This window comes from Schistocerca gregaria, unplaced genomic scaffold (assembly GCF_023897955.1).
Source record: "Schistocerca gregaria isolate iqSchGreg1 unplaced genomic scaffold, iqSchGreg1.2 ptg000169l, whole genome shotgun sequence".
Lineage (NCBI taxonomy): Eukaryota > Metazoa > Arthropoda > Insecta > Orthoptera > Acrididae > Schistocerca > Schistocerca gregaria.
This window is the reverse complement of record NW_026061724.1, coordinates 13,944,903-13,966,570: the sequence shown is the minus strand read 5'-3', so window position 1 is coordinate 13,966,570 and position 21,668 is coordinate 13,944,903. Positions and strand designations below refer to the sequence as shown.

At 26.2% G+C, this 21,668-nt stretch overlaps 3 long non-coding RNA genes across 4 annotated transcripts in view; 1 reads left to right on the top strand and 2 right to left on the bottom strand.

Annotated features, from left to right (window-relative positions):
• The window catches only part of LOC126302184 (uncharacterized), a 126,510-nt gene that overhangs the window by 69,157 nt on the left and 35,685 nt on the right, over positions 1-21,668 (bottom strand). The window lies entirely within an intron of this gene.
• Positions 1-21,668, top strand: part of LOC126302189 (uncharacterized) — a 112,176-nt gene that overhangs the window by 55,481 nt on the left and 35,027 nt on the right. The window lies entirely within an intron of this gene.
• LOC126302192 (uncharacterized) lies at positions 8-16,043 on the bottom strand. Its single transcript, XR_007553109.1, has 2 exons — positions 15,809-16,043; positions 8-338 (listed from the first exon to the last, which is right to left on the bottom strand). It is a non-coding gene; the product is annotated as an uncharacterized LOC126302192 (long non-coding RNA).

The window sequence follows — 21,668 nt, the reverse complement described above, 5'->3', positions numbered from 1 at the left end:
ATGAGAGCGACGGGCGATGTGTACACATCTCAGAGCCAATATCAGTTAAATTAAATAAATTAAATTACTATCAAATCCACCTTCATTAACAGTATTTCACTATCAAATCCGTTATAAACTAAAATCTATTGTAACCCACCTGCTCTTAACTATAAGCTGCACCTTGACCTGAAATATTTTATAATTATAAATCTTGAGAATTATAACTCTAAAAAGATTCTCTGATAACGGAGATATACAAACAAATAAATTAAGTAGAGTAAATCGTGTATTATCAATCATGGGGTAGGTTCCTCTGAATGGAATGAGATACCGCCAAATTCTTTGGGTTTAAAGACCTTAACTAATAGTACCCTGGTAATTATAATTAACATTTAAAATAATAGGGTATCTAATCCTAGTTTATTATTTAAATTTCACAGATTCATAAAAAGGGCCACAAATAAATTTTAACATTTCACCTTACAAATTTATATTTCAACCCTAATAATATAAACAACTGTTTTAACCAATAATATTCACTAGTATCAATCGTATAACCGCGGCTGCTGGCACGAATTATGCCGATACTAAATCAATTGCTAAATCCAAAATCACTTGATAATTAAATCAAATTACTGCAAAAAGAACATTTAGTCTAACAAAACTTACATATAATACAAAGAAAAAGTGAATAAACAAGCAAGAATAAAACTTTTAAAAATAAAAAATAAGAAAATTTTAAATATATTAATTCAGGAAAAAATAAAAGATTCAAATATTTAAAGAAAAAAAAAAGAAAAAAACCACAAACATTAACAAAAAAAAAGAAACGCCCCTATGTATGACCACAACAACTTCTCTATTATATATAATTAAAGATTAATATGGAACATGTATAGCAATAAATGTATTATATTCTTTCTTATTTAATCTTTCTTTTCACTAATAAATAAAGAAAGATTAAATAATATAATAAATATATTTTATACAATTATGTAATTTAATATAATATGTTATTAATATGAATTCTTTTTTTTATATTAAGTTAACTTTCATATATATTAGTTAAATAATCTAATTATAGATAATTTACATAATTATAGTATTATAATTAATATAATTATATATATTAATTATAATATTTTATATTTAAATTAATAATTTTATTTATTATATCCAATTATAATAATATTAAATATTAAATTACATAATATTATATATATTATATTATAATAACCTATTTTAAGCTAAAAACATAAGTAGCTATAATCCTAGGTAAATAATTGCCTTAAAATAATCAATTGATAATGGTAAGATGAACTTATAATACTTTAATTTCAATTAAATGTAATATATTAACATAAATTACTTATTATATATATATATATATATATATAAATAAAATGAGCAGGATAAATTAATCCTAATTAAACAAAATAATACATAAAAGAATTTCAAAAAAAACTTTCGATTTATATATTAAATAAATGAAGTGCCTGATTAAAGGGTTACCTTGATAGGTTAAATAAAGTAAATAAAATTACCTTCATTAAAATTACATAAGATAGAATTAAACTACCTCCTTTAGTATCAAAAACTAACGTGCATCATACACCTTAATGTAAAAAGGTAAGCTAAAGAAGCTAATGGGTTCATACCCCATTTATAGAGGTATCAATCCTCTCCTTTTTAATGACCAACAACTCTACAAAACTTCTCTTCCTATCAACATTAATGATAGGAACGATCCTGTCCATTTCATCAAATTCCTGATTTGGGGTTTGAATAGGACTTGAGATCAACTTACTTTCATTTATTCTGCTCCTAACAAGAAATAAAAATAAAATAATAAATGAATCATCAATTAAATATTTTATTGTCCAAGCAATATCATCGACAATAATATTATTTTCAATTTTGCTGATTCAAATAAAATATCCCATGGGATGGGAAACAGAATTTATCCCATCAATAATAATTAGATCTAGACTATTATTAAAGATTGGAGCTGCACCTTTCCATTTCTGATTTCCAGAAGTTATAGGAGCATCAAGATGAAATAATTGTTTAACATTAATAACATGACAAAAATCGCCCCAATAATGGTCTTATCTTATTGTATTCAATTAAGAACTTTTATTTGAACAATTATTATCTTAAGAATTATTATTGGGGCAATAGGAGGTTTAAATCAAACATCCTTACGACAACTTTTAGCATATTCATCAATCAGACATCTAGGTTGAATAATTAGATCATTAACAGTCAGAAAAGACATCTGAGAACTATACTTCATTATTTACTTACTATTAAGATTAATTATAGTTCTATTATTTAAGCAAATAAATTTATTTTTCATAAATCAAATTTATTCAGCCAGAAATATAAAAACCGAAATTAAATTCATAATATTCTTATCTTTATTATCTTTAGGTGGACTACCACCATTCCTTGGATTCTTACCAAAATGAATTGTAATACAATCATTAATAGAAAACAATATAACAACTATTATAACTATTATAGTTGTATTAACTACAATTACACTCTACTACTATATACATATTAGATTCTCAGCTCTAATTATATCATACACAGAAAATTCGTGATCTATAAAGATAAAGTCCCAAAAATCAAGAATCATTCTTCCTATAACAGTAATAATTTCAACAATAGGATTGATTTCAACATCAACCTTAATTTCATTATACTAAGGACTTAAGTTAATCAAACTAATAACCTTCAAAGTTATAATTAAAAGAATAATCTTTTAGGCCTTAGTAAAATTTTACACCTCTAGAATTGCAGTCTAGAATCATAATTGAATATAAGACCTAAATATGATAAGAGAGAAAACATCTCATAAGTAGATTTACAGTCTACCACCTAAAATTCAGCCATCTTACCGCAAAAATGATTATTCTCAACAAACCATAAGGACATTGGTACTTTATACTTCATATTTGGAGCATGAGCAGGAATAGTAGGAACATCAATAAGAATACTTATTCGTGCTGAACTTGGCCAACCCGGATCTCTAATTGGGGATGACCAGATTTATAATGTTATTATTACAGCTCACGCATTCGTAATAATTTTCTTTATAGTAATACCTATTATAATTGGTGGATTTGGTAATTGACTTGTTCCACTAATAATTGGTGCACCAGATATAGCATTTCCACGAATAAATAATATAAGTTTTTGATTACTACCACCTTCACTAACCCTTCTTCTTACATCTTCTATAGTAGATAATGGTGCTGGTACAGGATGAACAGTTTACCCTCCTCTAGCAGGAGCTATTGCACACGGGGGTGCATCTGTAGATCTAGCTATTTTTTCACTGCACTTAGCAGGTGTATCATCTATTCTTGGTGCAGTGAATTTCATTACAACAGCAATTAATATACGATCAGAAAGTATAACTTTAGATCAAACACCTTTATTTGTATGATCTGTGCTATTACAGCATTACTTCTCCTTCTTTCACTTCCAGTTTTAGCAGGAGCTATTACTATATTATTAACAGATCGAAATTTAAATACATCATTCTTTGACCCTGCAGGAGGGGGTGACCCAATTCTATATCAACATCTATTTTGATTCTTTGGACACCCAGAAGTTTATATTTTAATTCTACCGGGGTTCGGAATTATTTCACATATTGTATGTCAAGAAAGAGGAAAAATTGAATCATTTGGAACATTAGGTATAATTTATGCTATACTATCAATTGGACTAATAGGATTTATTGTATGAGCACATCATATATTTACAGTAGGAATGGATGTTGACACACGAGCATATTTTACATCAGCAACAATAATTATTGCTGTACCTACAGGAATTAAGGTATTTAGATGATTAGCTACATTATATGGAACTAAATTCAAGTTCAATCCACCATTATTATGAGCTCTAGGATTTATTTTCCTATTTACAATTGGTGGATTAACAGGATTAGTATTAGCAAATTCATCACTTGATATTGTATTACATGATACATATTATGTAGTAGCCCACTTTCATTATGTATTATCTATAGGAGCAGTATTTGCAATTATAGGAGGTGTCATTCAATGATATCCACTATTTACAGGATTAACTATAAATAATACATGATTAAAAATCCAATTTACAATTATATTCATTGGAGTAAATTTAACATTCTTTCCTCAACACTTCCTAGGATTAGCAGGAATACCTCGACGATACTCTGACTACCCAGACGCATATACATCATGAAACGTAGTATCAAGAATTGGGTCTACAATTTCTATTGTAGGAATCATTATATTCATTGTAATTATATGAGAAAGAATGATTACAAACCGAGCAATTATATTTAGAGCTAACATAAGAAGATCAACAGAATGACTACAAAATGACCCTCCTGCAGAACATAGTTACTCAGAATTACCATTAATCTCTAGATTCTAATATGGCAGATTAGTGCAGTAGATTTAAGCTCTACAAATAAAGGTTTGACCTTTTATTAGAAAATATTTATTAATGGCAACATGATCAAATTTATCTCTTCAAGATGGAGCTTCACCATTAATGGAGCAATTATCATTCTTTCATGATCATACTATGGTCGTATTATTATTAATTACAGTAATTGTAGGTTATGCCCTAAGTTATATATTATTTATTGCCTATACTAACCGTAATATACTTCATGGACATTTAATTGAAACAATCTGAACAGCTTTACCAGCAATTACATTAATTTTTATTGCCCTTCCTTCATTACGACTATTATATTTACTTGATGATTCAGTAGATGCAATAATTACAATTAAAACCATTGGACGACAATGATATTGAAGATATGAATATTCAGACTTCATAGACGTAGAATTTGACACTTATATAACACCAGAACAAGACCTAGAAAATGATGGATTCCGACTACTAGATGTAGATAACTGAACAATCCTACCAATAAATACAGAAGTACGAGTATTAACAAGAGCATCAGATGTTCTACACTCATGAGCAGTTCCTGCATTAGGGGTTAAAATTGATGCAACGCCAGGTCGGTTAAATCAAGGAACATTCACAATAAATCGACCTGGATTATTCTTTGGACAATGCTCAGAAATCTGTGGAGCAAACCACAGATTTATACCAATTGTAATTGAAAGAACTTCAGTAAATTTATTTATTAAGTGATTATCTAAGATAATTTAAGGAGTTAGTTAAAATAAATAACATTAGAGTGTCAATCTAAAGTAACTAAAAAAAATTAGTACACCTTGAAATTCATCAGATGACTGAAAGTAAGTAATGGTCTCTTAAACCAAATAATAGTAAATTAACGACTACTTCTGATGGGGAAATTATATCCAAATCCCTCAAATATCCCCTCTTATATGATTCTCACTATTCATTATATTTTCAGCTACATTAATCTTGTTTAATCAAATAAACTTCTTCTCATTTAAACCTAACCTTATTAAAAGAGCAGAAAAAGGAACAATTGAAATAAAAAACTTAAATTGAAAATGATAACAAATCTATTCTCAACATTTGACCCATCAACTAACATCTTTAATTTATCATTAAATTGAACTAGAACATTTCTAGGACTATTATTAATCCCATCACTATTTTGACTTACACCATCACGAATTAACATTATCTGAAATAAACTAAATTTAACCTTACATAATGAATTTAAAACACTTCTTGGACCAAAATCATTTAATGGAACAACATTCATTTTCATCTCAATTTTTATTATAATATTATTTAACAATTTCATAGGATTATTCCCTTATATTTTTACTAGAACAAGACATTTAGCATTAACATTTGCAATTGCCCTACCTATATGGCTAAGATTTATATTATTTGGATGAATTAACCATACTAATCATATATTTACACACCTTGTACCACAAGGTACACCGCCTGCATTAATATCATTTATAGTACTAATTGAAACGATTAGTAATGTTATTCGACCAGGTACATTAGCAGTACGGTTGGCAGCAAATATAATTGCAGGACACTTATTATTAACCTTATTAGGAAACACAGGACCATCTATAGCAATAAACTTAATCTCATTACTAATTATTGGACAAATACTTCTATTAATTCTAGAATCAGCAGTAGCAATAATTCAAGCCTATGTTTTCTCAATTCTAAGAACTCTATATTCTAGAGAAGTATTCATAATTGGATTTGGAATTACCCTACTAACTATAATTCAATGATGACGAGATGTAGTACGAGAAGGAATATATCAAGGATTACATACAGGATTTGTATCAATTGGATTACGATGAGGAATAATTTTATTTATTGCATCAGAGGTATTATTTTTCGTTTCTTTTTTTTTGAGCATTCTTTAGAAGAAGATTAGCACCAACAATTGAACTAGGAATACTATGACCTCCAATAGGAATTCAACCCTTTAACCCTATACAAATTCCATTACTTAATACAGCTATTCTTTTAGCATCAGGAGTGACAGTAACATGAGCACATCATAGTTTAATGGAATCTAATCATACTCAAGCACTACAAGGATTATTCTTCACAGTGTTATTAGGACTATACTTTACAATACTTCAAGCATATGAATATTGAGAAGCACCTTTTACCATTGCAGATGCAGTTTATGGATCAACATTCTTTGTTGCAACAGGATTCCATGGTTTACACGTAATTATTGGAACAATCTTTTTATCAACATGTCTACTTCGACACTCAATAAATCAATTTTCACCAAGACATCACTTTGGATTTGAAGCAGCAGCATGATACTGACACTTCGTAGACGTAGTATGATTATTCTTATATATCTCTATTTATTGATGAGGTAGATAATTGTTTTTCTAGTATAAATAGTACATTTGACTTCCAATCAGAAAGCTTGATATAAATCAAGAAAAACAATTCTAATTCTATCAACAAGAGTTTTCATAAGATTTATTATTCCAATAATTGTTATAATCCTGGCAACAACACTATCAAAAAAATTAATTAATGATCGAGAAAAAGGATCACCATTTGAATGTGGGTTTGATCCAAAAAGATCAGCACGAATACCATTCTCAATACGATTCTTCCTAATCGCAGTAATCTTTTTAATTTTTGATGTAGAAATTGCACTAATTCTACCAATTGTAATTATTTTTAAAACTTCAGACATTATAATCTGAACAGTATCAACAATATTTTTTATTCTAGTTCTATTAGGAGGACTATACCATGAATGAAACCAAGGAGCATTACAATGAGCAGAATAAAGGGTTGTAGTTAAATATAACATTTGGGTTGCATTCAAAAAGTATTGATATTATCAATCAACCTTAAATAGAATAAGAAGCGAAATATTGCAGTCAGTTTCGACCTGGAAGATTGGTATGTACTACCCTTATTCTTATTAATTGAAGCCAAAAAGAGGCGTATTACTGTTAATAATATAATTGAACTATAATAGTTCCAATTAAGGAAATGTAAAGCCAATATGAAAGCTGCTAACTTTTTATATTAGCGGTTAAACTCCGTTAACATTTCTAAAATTTATATAGTTTAAATAAAACATTACATTTTCACTGTAAAAATAATATATCTATATTTATAAATACTTAAAAGTAAAAATACTTCCTTAACATCTTCAGTGTCACGCTCTAATTATAAGCTATTTAAGTAAACGAAAAACAATATTACCAAAATAAATATTCAAAAAATAAAAGTTAAAAGATAAATCTTGATATTAGAATCATATCAACCTTGAATATAACCAATTAAATAAATAAATAATCTATATAAACCTTGACCACCAAGTAATTCACCTCAACCATAATCAAATGACTTAGATGAATAATAACCTATTTTTAAAGGAATATATCTAATAAACTTAGTTGAAAGAAAAGGTATAAATCATATAGAACCAGCAAATCTAACAAAAGAAAGTATACTTAAAGAAAATAAATTATGAGAAAAATCAAAATTAGAAATAAGATAACCTAAATAAGCACCTAAAATAACAACTGTAATAGTTAAAAACTTTAAATAATAAGGTAAAGCAATCACATGAGGAATAGGAAAAATTAATCAAGATAAAAGACTACCACCAAAAACAGCAACAAACAATAGACCAATTATTCCAAATGAAATATAATAACCCTTATCATCAAAAGAAAATCTAGAATAAAAATTATTATCACCAGATATTGAATAATAAAACAAACGAAAAGAATAAGAAGCAGTTAAACCAGTAGAAAAAAAAAAAGAAAAAAAATTAAACAATTAATTCATCTTAAACAAACCATCTCAAGAATTAAATCCTTTGAATAAAATCCCGCTAAAAAAGGTATTCCACACAAAGATAAACTAGAAACATTAAAACAAACTGAAGTTAAAGGTATGAAATTAACAATTGATCCTTTAAAACGAATATACTGAGAATCCTTCAAATTATGAATTATTGAACCTGCACATATAAATAATAATGCCTTAAATAAAGCATGAGCCAATAAATGAAAAGATGCAAGCTTTGGATAACCTATAGCCAAAATTCTTATTATTAAACCAAGTTGTCTTAAAGTAGAAAGAGCAATAATCTTCTTTAAATCAAACTCAAAATTAGCGCCCAATCCAGCCATAAATATAGTTATACAACCAATTAAAAGTAAAAATCAACCACAATTATAAGTATCCAATATTGGTCTAAAACGAATTAATAAATAAACACCAGCAGTAACAAGAGTAGAAGAATGAACTAAAGCAGAAACAGGAGTAGGAGCTGCTATAGCAGCAGGATGTCATGAAGAGAAAGGAATCTGAGCTCTCTGAGTTATAGCTGCTAAAACAATTAATATAGTAATGAGCTTTATTTCAAAAGAATTAGAAATAAAATCATAATAATAAATTTAATTTCAACCACCAAAATTTAACATTCATGCAATAGAAATTAAAATAGCAACATCACCAATACGATTAGAAAGTGCAGTTAATATACCAGCACTATAAGATTTTACATTTTGATAATAAATAACTAAACAATAAGAAACTAAACCTAAACCATCTCAAACTAATAAAATTCTAATTAAATTAGGACTAATAATTAAAAAACCTATAGAAAGAATAAATATTAAAACAATAATAATAAAACGATTTATATTCTTTTCACCAGATATATAATCCTCTCTATAATAAATAACCAAAGAAGAAATATATATAACAAAAGATATAAAAATAAGAGATATTCAATCCAAAATTAAAGTTATAACAACTATAGAACCATTTAAATTGAAAAGCTCTCACTCAACAAAAACTCTATAATCAATTATTAAATAATAAATACCTAAAATAAAAATTATAGTTCTCGAAATAAACAAAGAAAAAAACTCAAAGAACAAATAGAAAATAAATTCACGGCCTAAGATGAAAAACTTCATATCATTGATTCCACAAAACAAAATTTTAATTAAAATACTTAAGCAAACTAAACAAAGAAATATTCACCCTTTAAACAGAGAATATTTAAAGGCAATCAATGTAAAAGTAAAAGATGATATTCACGAAAATAACCAAGAGAACAAGTATAAACACCAGAATAATAATTCCCATGCTGAGAATAAGAATATATATACAAAGTATAAACAGCTCTAAAAAAAGATAAAAAAATCAAAGCAAAGAATCTAAAAGAAGATCAAGATATAATTCTATTTAATAATCTAATTTCACCTACCAAATTTAAAGAAGGAGGAGCAGCCATATTTGATGATCTTAAAAGAAATCATCATAAAGCCATTCTTGGCATCAAATTAATTATACCCTTGTTAATTAATAATCTTCGTCTACCTAAACGTTCATAAATAATATTAGATAAACAAAATAAACCAGAAGAACATAAACCATGACCAACCATTAGAGAAAGAGAACCTACACAACCTCATCAATTCATAGTCATCAATCCACCAATAACCATTCTTATATGAGCAACAGAAGAATATGCAATTAAAGACTTTAAATCAACCTGACGAAAACAAATAAATCTTACAATAACACCCCCAGATAAACCTAAAGACAATCAAAAATAATTAAACTTTAAACCCAAATAAGAAATAACCTTTATAACACGAAAAATACCATAACCACCTAACTTTAATAAAACACCAGCAAGAATTATTCTACCTGAAATAGGGGCCTCTACATGAGCCTTAGGAAGTCATAAATGAACCAAATACATAGGTATCTTAACTAAAAAAGCCAAAATTATAAATACGTAAAACATAAAATAATAAGAACCAAAATCAACCAATAAAGGAAAATATAAAGTATTAGAAAAATCATAAACCTTAAATAAAACTAATAATAAAGGTAATCTAGCAACCAAAGTATAAAAAATTAAATAAACACCAGCCTGCAAACGCTCAGGTTGATAACTCCAACCCAAAATTAAAAGTAAAGTAGGAACTAATCTAGCCTCAAAAAAAATATAAAAAGAAAGAAGACTTAATCTAGCAAATGAACAATAAAGCATAATTATTAAAATCAAAACCATAAAAACAAAAAAATTAGAATGATATGAACTTAAATAAACTGAACCTCTAGCAGTGATTATTAAAGAACAAATCCAAAAACTAAGTAAAATTAAACTAAAAGAAAAATAATCAATACCAAAATAATATCTAATTATATTCAAATCAGCATATGAATAAACACAAATTATAAAAACAAAACCCGACAGAAACATTAAAGAATGAACCAACCATCAACAATTATTTAATAAACAAAGAGGGATCAAAAAATAGTTATAAATAAATACTTTAACATAAAGATAAACCAAAAGAATTAAAAAAATCATTACCATGAGAACGAATTATTGAAACAAAAATAGAAAGACCTAAAGCACCCTCACAAACAGAAAAAACTAAAAAAATAACAGGAAAAAAATAATCATAATCAAACTCAATAAGAAAAACAATAACTAACATAAATAAAGAAAGAACAATATATTCTAATCTCAAAAGAACCATTAATAAATGTTTACATTTAGAAGAAAAAACATAAACACCAGCAAAATAAATCAATAAAGAAGTAAAAATAGAGAATATAAACATTAGTTTTAATAGTTTAAAAAAAACGCCGGTCTTGTAAACCGGAAATAAGTCCAGCCCCCACTTTTAAAACTTCAGAGGTGGAAAAGCTTCCATCATCGGTCCCCAAAACCGGTATTTTAAATAAACTAACCCCTGAAATGATCAAAATAATAATTATATCATTATCAAATGTAATAAATATTAATTTTATTAAATTAAGACACCCAATATCAATAATGCTTTTTATTATCCTTCAAACCTTCCTAGTTGGATTAATAACAGGAACAATAATAGAAAGATATTGATTATCATATATTTTATTTTTAACATTTCTTGGTGGTATACTAGTATTATTTATTTACATTACAAGAATTGCATCAAACGAAATATTTCAGCCTAAATCAATCACTATAATTATTACATTAATAATGTGAGTATTTATCATATTAATATTAATTATTCTAGATATATCTATATTTATAGACTTTTTCAAAAACACCGAAACTATAAATATTGATAATTCAATCAATTATCAAGAAATAACAATATCTTTAGAAAAATTATATAATAGACCAACATTCATTATTACAATAATAATAATAATTTATTTATTTTTAGCACTACTAGCAGTTGTTAAAATCACCAATATTAATCAGGGACCTATTCGTAAAATAAGATAATTACTAATGAATAAACCCTTACGATTAAGACATCCTTTAATTAAAATTATTAATAACTCTTTAATTGACTTACCTGCCCCAACAAATATTTCATTTTGATGAAATTTTGGATCCCTATTAGGGTTATGTTTGGTAATTCAAATCGTAACTGGACTATTTTTAGCTATACATTATACATCAAATATTGAAATAGCATTCAGTAGTGTAGTACACATCTGCCGAGACGTAAATAATGGTTGAATTATCCGAACCTTACACGCAAATGGAGCATCTATATTTTTTATTTGTATTTACTTACATGTAGGATGGGGAATTTACTATGGATCTTATATATATATATACATACCTGAATAATTGGTACAGTGATTTTATTTTTAGTTATAGCAACTGCATTTATAGGATATGTCTTACCCTGAGGCCAAATAACTTTTTGAGGTGCAACAGTAATTACTAATTTATTATCAGCAATCCCATACTTAGGAACAGATTTAGTCCAATGAGTATGAGGAGGATTCGCTGTTGATAATGCAACATTAAATCGATTCTTCACATTCCATTTTGTATTACCATTTATTATTGCTGCTATAGCAGCAATTCATTTATTTTTTCTTCACCAAACAGGATCTAATAATCCTCTTGGACTAAATGGAGATATTGAAAAAATTCCATTCCATCCATACTTTACCTTTAAGGATTCTATTACATTTGTAATAATAACATCATTATCAATTATACTATGTTTAATTAATCCTTACCTATTAGGAGATCCAGATAACTTTGTACCTGCCAACCCATTAGTAACACCAATTCACATTCAACCAGAATGATATTTCCTATTTGCATATGCAATTCTACGATCTATCCCTAATAAGTTAGGAGGTGTTATTGCATTATTTTTATCAATTAGAATCTTAATAATTTTACCATTTTATAATAAAACACCATTCCGAGGCATTCAATTTTACCCTATTAATCAAATTTTATTCTGAATTATAGTAGTTGTTGTATGCTTACTAACGTGAATTGGTAAACGACCTGTTGAAGAACCTTATATTATAACAGGTCAAATCTTAACAATTATTTACTTCACATATTTCTTAATTAATGTCCATGTCGCAAACACATGAGATAAATTAATTAAGGAATAAAGTTAATTAGCTTAGGAAAAGCATATGTTTTGAAAACATAAAATTAGAAGTTTAACTCTTCTATTAACTTTTCTCAAAAAATTTCACTAAACAAATGAGATAAATAAAATCTTTAAACCAACAAAGAAAATAAAAAAATTCAAAGATAAAGGTAAAAAACTTTTTCAAGCTAAGTACATTAATTTATCATAACGGAACCGTGGTAATGTTCCACGAACCCAAATAAAACCAAAAGATATAATAGCAAGCTTAATAAAAAATATAAAAGAATAAAAATCACCGCCCAAAAAAATTAAAGCCAATAACATTCTTATGAAGACAATTCTAGTATATTCAGCTAAAAAAATTAAAGTAAAACCACCCGCACCATACTCAATATTAAATCCTGAAACTAACTCAGATTCCCCTTCAGCAAAATCAAAAGGAGTACGATTAGTTTCAGCTAAGCAAGAAGCAAAACAAGCTAAAGCTAAAGGAAAAGAAATAATAATAAATCAACAATAAAGCTGATAGTTTATAAAATCAAACATATTAAAACTACCAATTAAAATAATTAAAGACCATAAAATTAAAGCTAAACTAACTTCATAAGAAATTGTTTGAGCAACAGAACGAAGAGAACCTAATAATGAATAATTTGAATTAGAAGATCAACCAGCAATTATAACAGTATAAACACCTAATCTAGTACAACATAAAAAAAATAAAAATCCATAAGAAAAAGAACACATATAAGTTAAATAAGGAAAAATTACTCAAACGGCTAAAGAAATCATTAAATTAAAAACAGGGGAAAAATAATAAAGTAGGTAATTAGATATAATAGGAATTGGCTGCTCCTTACAAATTAACTTAATAGCATCTCTAAATGGCTGAGGAATTCCAACAAAACCTACCTTATTTGGACCCTTCCGAATCTGAATATAACCTAAAACCTTACGCTCTAATAAAGTTAAAAAGGCAACACTAATTAAAACACAAATAACCAATAAAAGAAAATTCAAAATAAATATAAATAAATCATAAAGTATCAATACTATTTGTAGAAAAAATCTACATAAATGAATTCTAAATTCAACACATTAATCTGTCAAAATAGTAAATAAATTAATATTAAACAATATAACAAAAAATGTTTTAACCATATAGTCCTTTCGTACTAATATGGATTAACAATCTTAGGATAGAAACCGACCTGGCTCACGCCGGTCTGAACTCAGATCATGTAAGAATTTAAAGGTCGAACAGACCTAATCATTGGGCTCCTGCACCCAAAATTTTTCTTAATCCAACATCGAGGTCGCAATCTGCTTTGTCGATATGAGCTCTCAAAAACAATTACGCTGTTATCCCTAAGGTAACTTAATCTTATGATCATAAATTATGGATCAAAATAACAAACATAAATAAATGATATAATAATGAAGAGTTTATCTATTCTTCATGTCACCCCAACAAAACATCATCATTAAATATAGAAAGACAAACAAAAAACTATATAAAAGTAAAATGTCAAGCTTTATAGGGTCTTCTCGCTTAAAGAAGAATTTAAGCCTTTTGACTCAAAAGTTAAATTCAAAAATTTATTAAGAGACAGTTGATTTCTCGTCAAGCCATTCATTCCAGCCACTAATTAAGAGACTAATGATTATGCTACCTTTGCACGGTCAAAATACCGCGGCTCTTTAAAAATACGCTCAGTGAGCAGGCCAGACCTCAAAATATAAACAAGAGGACATGTTTTTGATAAACAGGCGGAAATCAATTTTGCCTAGTTCCTTATAATAAGTTCACAAGGTAAAAATTTCATACAAATAAATATACTAATTCTATCATTATTACAAAAATTTTAAAATTAAATTAATAATCTTAATAAAAAACCTAAAATATTTATAAAATCAAAATAAAAAATAATGAACTAAAACGTAATCTTAAAGATAGCTGGTTTAAAGCTTACTTTTATATTACTATAAAATAAATTATAGGTTATTAACTTCAAAGCTTATCCCTTAAAGAATAAATAAGTTAATATTTTTACTTAAAAAATTAAATAAAAACAAATAACTTTAAAAAATTAAATTTTTTCTTAAGAAACTAGATATCTTGGGAAACGATTAACATCTCATTTCTATAAATAATTTAATAATAATTATGATACATTAACTATAAATTATTTATAAATCAACCCAAATCGAGACAAGTAAAATAAATACTAAAATTTTGATAAACCCTGATACAAAAGGTACAATAAATAAAATCTACTTAAAAAAATTTAAAATAATATTTCATAAAACACTTACATTACCAATAAACTATAATTTAAAAAATCAATTCTATAAAATATACTAAGACAAAAATACAATAAAATTATTTATATTAAATAATTAAATAAACAAAAAATAAATATAATAAAATAAATAATCAAGATATCCTGATTTGCACAGAAAAATTTTCAGTGTAAATGAAACACTTTACTAATAAGTTATATCTTGAAACTCTTCCTAGATACACTTTCCAGTACATCTACTATGTTACGACTTATCTCATCTAAATTGAAGCTACTTTAAAATAAAATAGAATAATCAATAATGAGAGCGACGGGCGATGTGTACACATCTCAGAGCCAATATCAGTTAAATTAAATAAATTAAATTACTATCAAATCCACCTTCATTAACAGTATTTCACTATCAAATCCGTTATAAACTAAAATCTATTGTAACCCACCTCCTCTTAACTATAAGCTGCACCTTGACCTGAAATATTTTATAATTATAAATCTTGAGAATTATAACTCTAAAAAGATTCTCTGATAACGGAGATATACAAACAAATAAATTAAGTAGAGTAAATCGAGTATTATCAATCATGGGGTAGGTTCCTCTGAATGGAATGAGATACTGCCAAATTCTTAGGGTTTAAAGACCTTAACTAATAGTACCCTGGTAAATATAATTAACATTTAAAATAATAGGGTATCTAATCCTAGTTTATTATTAAAATTTCACAGATTCATAAAAAGGGCCACAAATAAATTTTAACATTTCACCTTACAAATTTATATTTCAACCCTAATATATAAACAACTGTTTTAACCAATAATATTCACTTGTATCAATCGTATAACCGCGGCTGCTGGCACGAATTCTTTTGATACTAAATCAATTGCTAAATCCAAAATCACTTGATAATTAAACCAAATTACTGCAAAAAGAACATTTAGTCTAACAAAACTTACATATAATACAAAGAAAAAGTGAATAAACAAGCAAGAATAAAACTTTTAAAAATAAAAAAATTAAAGATTAATATGGAACATGTATAGCAATAAATGTATTATATTCTTTCTTATTTAATCTTTCTTTTCACTAATAAATAAAGAAAGATTAAATAATATAATAAATATATTTTATACAATTATGTAATCTAATATAATATGTTATTAATATGAATTCTTTTTTTATATTAAGTTAACTTTCATATATATTAGTTAAATAATCTAATTATAGATAATTTACATAATTATATTATTATAATTAATATAATTATTTATATTATTTATAATATTTTATATTTAAATTAATAATTTTATTTATTATATCCAATTATAATAATATTAAATATTAAATTACATAATATTATATATATTATATTATCTTTAGGTGGACTACCACCATTCCTTGGATTCTTACCAAAATGAATTATAATACAATCATTAATAGAAAACAATATAACATCTATTATAACTGTATTAATCTTTAATTATATATAATAGAGAAGTTGTTGTGGTCATACATAGGGGCGTTTCTTTTTTTTTGTTAATGTTTGTGGTTTTTTTCTTTTTTTTTCTTTAAATATTTGAATCTTTTATTTTTTCCTGAATTAATAGATTTAAAATTTTCTTATTTTTTATTTTTAAAAGTTTTATTCTTGCTTGTTTATTCACTTTTTCTTTGTATTATATGTAAGTTTTGTTAGACTAAATGTTCTTTTTGCAGTAATTTGATTTAATTATCAAGTGATTTTGGATTTAGCAATTGATTTAGTATCGGCATAATTCGTGCCAGCAGCCGCGGTTATACGATTGATACAAGTGAATATTATTGGTTAAAACAGTTGTTTATATTATTAGGGTTGAAATATAAATTTGTAAGGTGAAATGTTAAAATTTATTTGTGGCCCTTTTTATGAATCTGTGAAATTTAAATAATAAACTAGGATTAGATACCCTATTATTTTAAATGTTAATTATATTTACCAGGGTACTATTAGTTAAGGTCTTTAAACCCAAAGAATTTGGCGGTATCTCATTCCATTCAGAGGAACCTACCCCATGATTGATAATACTCGATTTACTCTACTTAATTTATTTGTTTGTATATCTCCGTTATCAGAGAATCTTTTTAGAGTTATAATTCTCAAGATTTATAATTATAAAATATTTCAGGTCAAGGTGCAGCTTATAGTTAAGAGGAGGTGGGTTACAATAGATTTTAGTTTATAACGGATTTGATAGTGAAATACTGTTAATGAAGGTGGATTTGATAGTAATTTAATTTATTTAATTTAACTGATATTGGCTCTGAGATGTGTACACATCGCCCGTCGCTCTCATTATTGATTATTCTATTTTATTTTAAAGTAGCTTCAATTTAGATGAGATAAGTCGTAACATAGTAGATGTACTGGAAAGTGTATCTAGGAAGAGTTTTAAGATATAACTTATTAGTAAAGTGTTTCATTTACACTGAAATTTTTCTGTGCAAATCAGGATATCTTGATTATTTATTTTATTATATTTATTTTTTGTTTATTTAATTATTTAATATAAATAATTTTATTGTATTTTTGTCTTAGTATATTTTATAGAATTAATTTTTTAAATTATAGTTTATTGGTAATGTAAGTGTTTTATGAAATATTATTTTAAATTTTTTTAAGTAGATTTTATTTATTGTACCTTTTGTATCAGGGTTTATCAAAATTTTAGTATTTATTTTACTTGTCTCGATTTGGGTTGATTTATAAATAATTTATAGTTAATGTATCATAATTATTATTAAATTATTTATAGAAATGAGATGTTAATCGTTTCCCAAGATATCTAGTTTCTTAAGAAAAAATTTAATTTTTTAAAGTTATTTGTTTTTATTTAATTTTTTAAGTAAAAATATTAACTTATTTATTCTTTAAGGGATAAGCTTTGAAGTTAATAACCTATAATTTATTTTATTGAAATATAATAGTAAGCTTTAAACCAGCTATCTTTAAGATTACGTTTTAGTTCATTATTTTTTATTTTGATTTTATAAGTATTTTAGGTTTTTTATTAAAATTATTAATTTAATTTAAAAATTTTTGTAATAATGATAGAATTAGTATATTTTTTTGTATGAAATTTTTACCTTGTGAACTTATTATAAGGAACTAGGCAAAATTGATTTCCGCCTGTTTATCAAAAACATGTCCTCTTGTTTATATTTTGAGGTCTGGCCTGCTCACTGAGCGTATTTTTAAAGAGCCGCGGTATTTTGACCGTGCAAAGGTAGCATAATCATTAGTCTCTTAATTAGTGGCTGGAATGAATGGCTTGACGAGAAATCAACTGTCTCTTAATAAATTTTTGAATTTAACTTTTGAGTCAAAAGGCTTAAATTCTTCTTTAGGACGAGAAGACACTATAGAGCTTGACATTTTACTTTTATATAGTTTTTTGTTTGTCTTTCTATATTTAATGATGATGTTTTGTTGGGGTGACATGAAGAATAGATAAACTCTTCATTATTATATCATTTATTTATGTTTGTTATTTTGATCCATAACTTATGATCATAAGATTAAGTTACCTTAGGGATAACAGCGTAATTGTTTTTGAGAGCTCATATCGACAAAGCAGATTGCGACCTCGATGTTGGATTAAGAAAAATTTTGGGTGCAGGAGCCCAATGATTAGGTCTGTTCGACCTTTAAATTCTTACATGATCTGAGTTCAGACCGGCGTGAGCCAGGTCGGTTTCTATCCTAAGATTGTTAATCCATATTAGTACGAAAGGACCATATGGTTAAAATATTTTTTGTTATATTGATTAATATTAATTTATTTACTATTTTGACAGATTAATGTGTTGAATTTAGAATTCATTTATGTAGATTTTTTCTACAAATAGTATTGATACTTTATGATTTATTTACATTTATTTTGAATTTTCTTTTATTGGTTATTTGTGTTTTAATTAGTGTTGCCTTTTTAACTTTATTAGAGCGTAAGGTTTTAGGTTATATTCAGATTCGAAAGGGTCCAAATAAGGTAGGTTTTGTTGGAATTCCTCAGCCATTTAGAGATGCTATTAAGTTAATTTGTAAGGAGCAGCCAATTCCTATTATATCTAATTACCTACTTTATTATTTTTCCCCTGTTTTTAATTTAATGATTTCTTTAGCCGTTTGAGTAATTTTTCCTTATTTAACTTATATGTGTTCTTTTTCTTATGGATTTTTATTTTTTTTATGTTGTACTAGATTAGGTGTTTATACTGTTATAATTGCTGGTTGATCTCTAATTCAAATTATTCATTATTAGGTTCTCTTCGTTCTGTTGCTCAAACAATTTCTTATGAAGTTAGTTTAGCTTTAATTTTATTGTCTTTAATTATTTTAATTGGTAGTTTTAATATGTTTGATTTTATAAACTATCAGCTTTATTGTTGATTTATTATTATTTCTTTTCCTTTAGCTTTAGCTTGTTTTGCTTCTTGCTTAGCTGAAACTAATCGTACTCCTTTTGATTTTGCTGAAGGGGAATCTGAGTTAGTTTCAGGATTTAATATTGAGTATGGTGCGGGTGGTTTTACTTTAATTTTTTTAGCTGAATATACTAGAATTGTCTTCATAAGAATGTTATTGGCTTTAATTTTTTTGGGCGGTGATTTTTATTCTTTTATATTTTTTATTAAGCTTGCTATTATATCTTTTGGTTTTATTTGGGTTCGTGGAACATTACCACGGTTCCGTTATGATAAATTAATGTACTTAGCTTGAAAAAGTTTTTTACCTTTATCTTTGAATTTTTTTATTTTCTTTGTTGGTTTAAAGATTTTATTTATCTCATTTGTTTAGTGAAATTTTTTGAGAAAAGTTAATAGAAGAGTTAAACTTCTAATTTTATGTTTTCAAAACATATGCTTTTCCTAAGCTAATTAACTTTATTCCTTAATTAATTTATCTCATGCGTTTGCGACATGGACATTAATTAAGAAATATGTGAAGTAAATAATTGTTAAGATTTGACCTGTTATAATATAAGGTTCTTCAACAGGTCGTTTACCAATTCACGTTAGTAAGCATACAACAACTACTATAATTCAGAATAAAATTTGATTAATAGGGTAAAATTGAATGCCTCAGAATGGTGTTTTATTATAAAATGGTAAAATTATTAAGATTCTAATTGATAAAAATAATGCAATAACACCTCCTAACTTATTAGGGATAGATCGTAGAATTGCATATGCAAATAGGAAATATCATTCTGGTTGAATGTGAACTGGTGTTACGAATGGGTTGGCAGGTACAAAGTTATCTGGATCTCCTAATAGGTAAGGATTAATTAAACATAGTATAATTAATAATGATGTTATTATTACAAATGTAATAGAATCCTTAAAGGTAAAGTATGGATGGAATGGAATTTTTTCAATATCTCCATTTAGTCCAAGAGGATTATTAGATCCTGTTTGGTGAAGAAAAAATAAATGAATTGCTGCTATAGCAGCAATAATAAATGGTAATACAAAATGGAATGTGAAGAATCGATTTAATGTTGCATTATCAACAGCGAATCCTCCTCATACTCATTGGACTAAATCTGTTCCTAAGTATGGGATTGCTGATAATAAATTAGTAATTACTGTTGCACCTCAAAAAGATATTTGGCCTCAGGGTAAGACATATCCTATAAATGCAGTTGCTATAACTAAAAATAAAATCACTGTACCAATTATTCAGGTATGTATATATATATATAAGATCCATAGTAAATTCCCCGTCCTACATGTAAGTAAATACAAATAAAAAATATAGATGCTCCATTTGCGTGTAAGGTTCGGATAATTCAACCATTATTTACGTCTCGGCAGATGTGTACTACACTACTGAATGCTATTTCAATATTTGATGTATAATGTATAGCTAAAAATAGTCCAGTTACGATTTGAATTACCAAACATAACCCTAATAGGTATCCTAAATTTCATCAAAATGAAATATTTGTTGGGGCAGGTAAGTCAATTAAAAAGTTATTAATAATTTTAATTAAAGGATGTCTTAATCGTAAGGGTTTATTCATTAGTAATTATCTTATTTTACGAATAGGTCCCTGATTAATATTGGTGATTTTAACAACTGCTAGTAGTGCTAAAAATAAATGAATTGTTATTATTATTGTAATAACGAATGTTGGTCTATTATATAATTTTTCTAAAGATATTGTTATTTCTTGATAATTGATTGAATTATCAATATTTATAGTTTCGGTGTTTTTGAAAAAGTCTATAAATATAGATATATCTAGAATAATTAATATTAATATGATAAATACTCACATTATTAATGTAATAATTATAGTGATTGATTTAGGCTGAAATATTTCGTTTGATGCAATTCTTGTAATGTAAATAAATAATACTGGTATACCACCAAGAAATGTTAAAAATAAAATATATGATAATCAATATCTTTCTATTATTGTTCCTGTTATTAATCCAACTAGGAAGGTTTGAAGGATAATA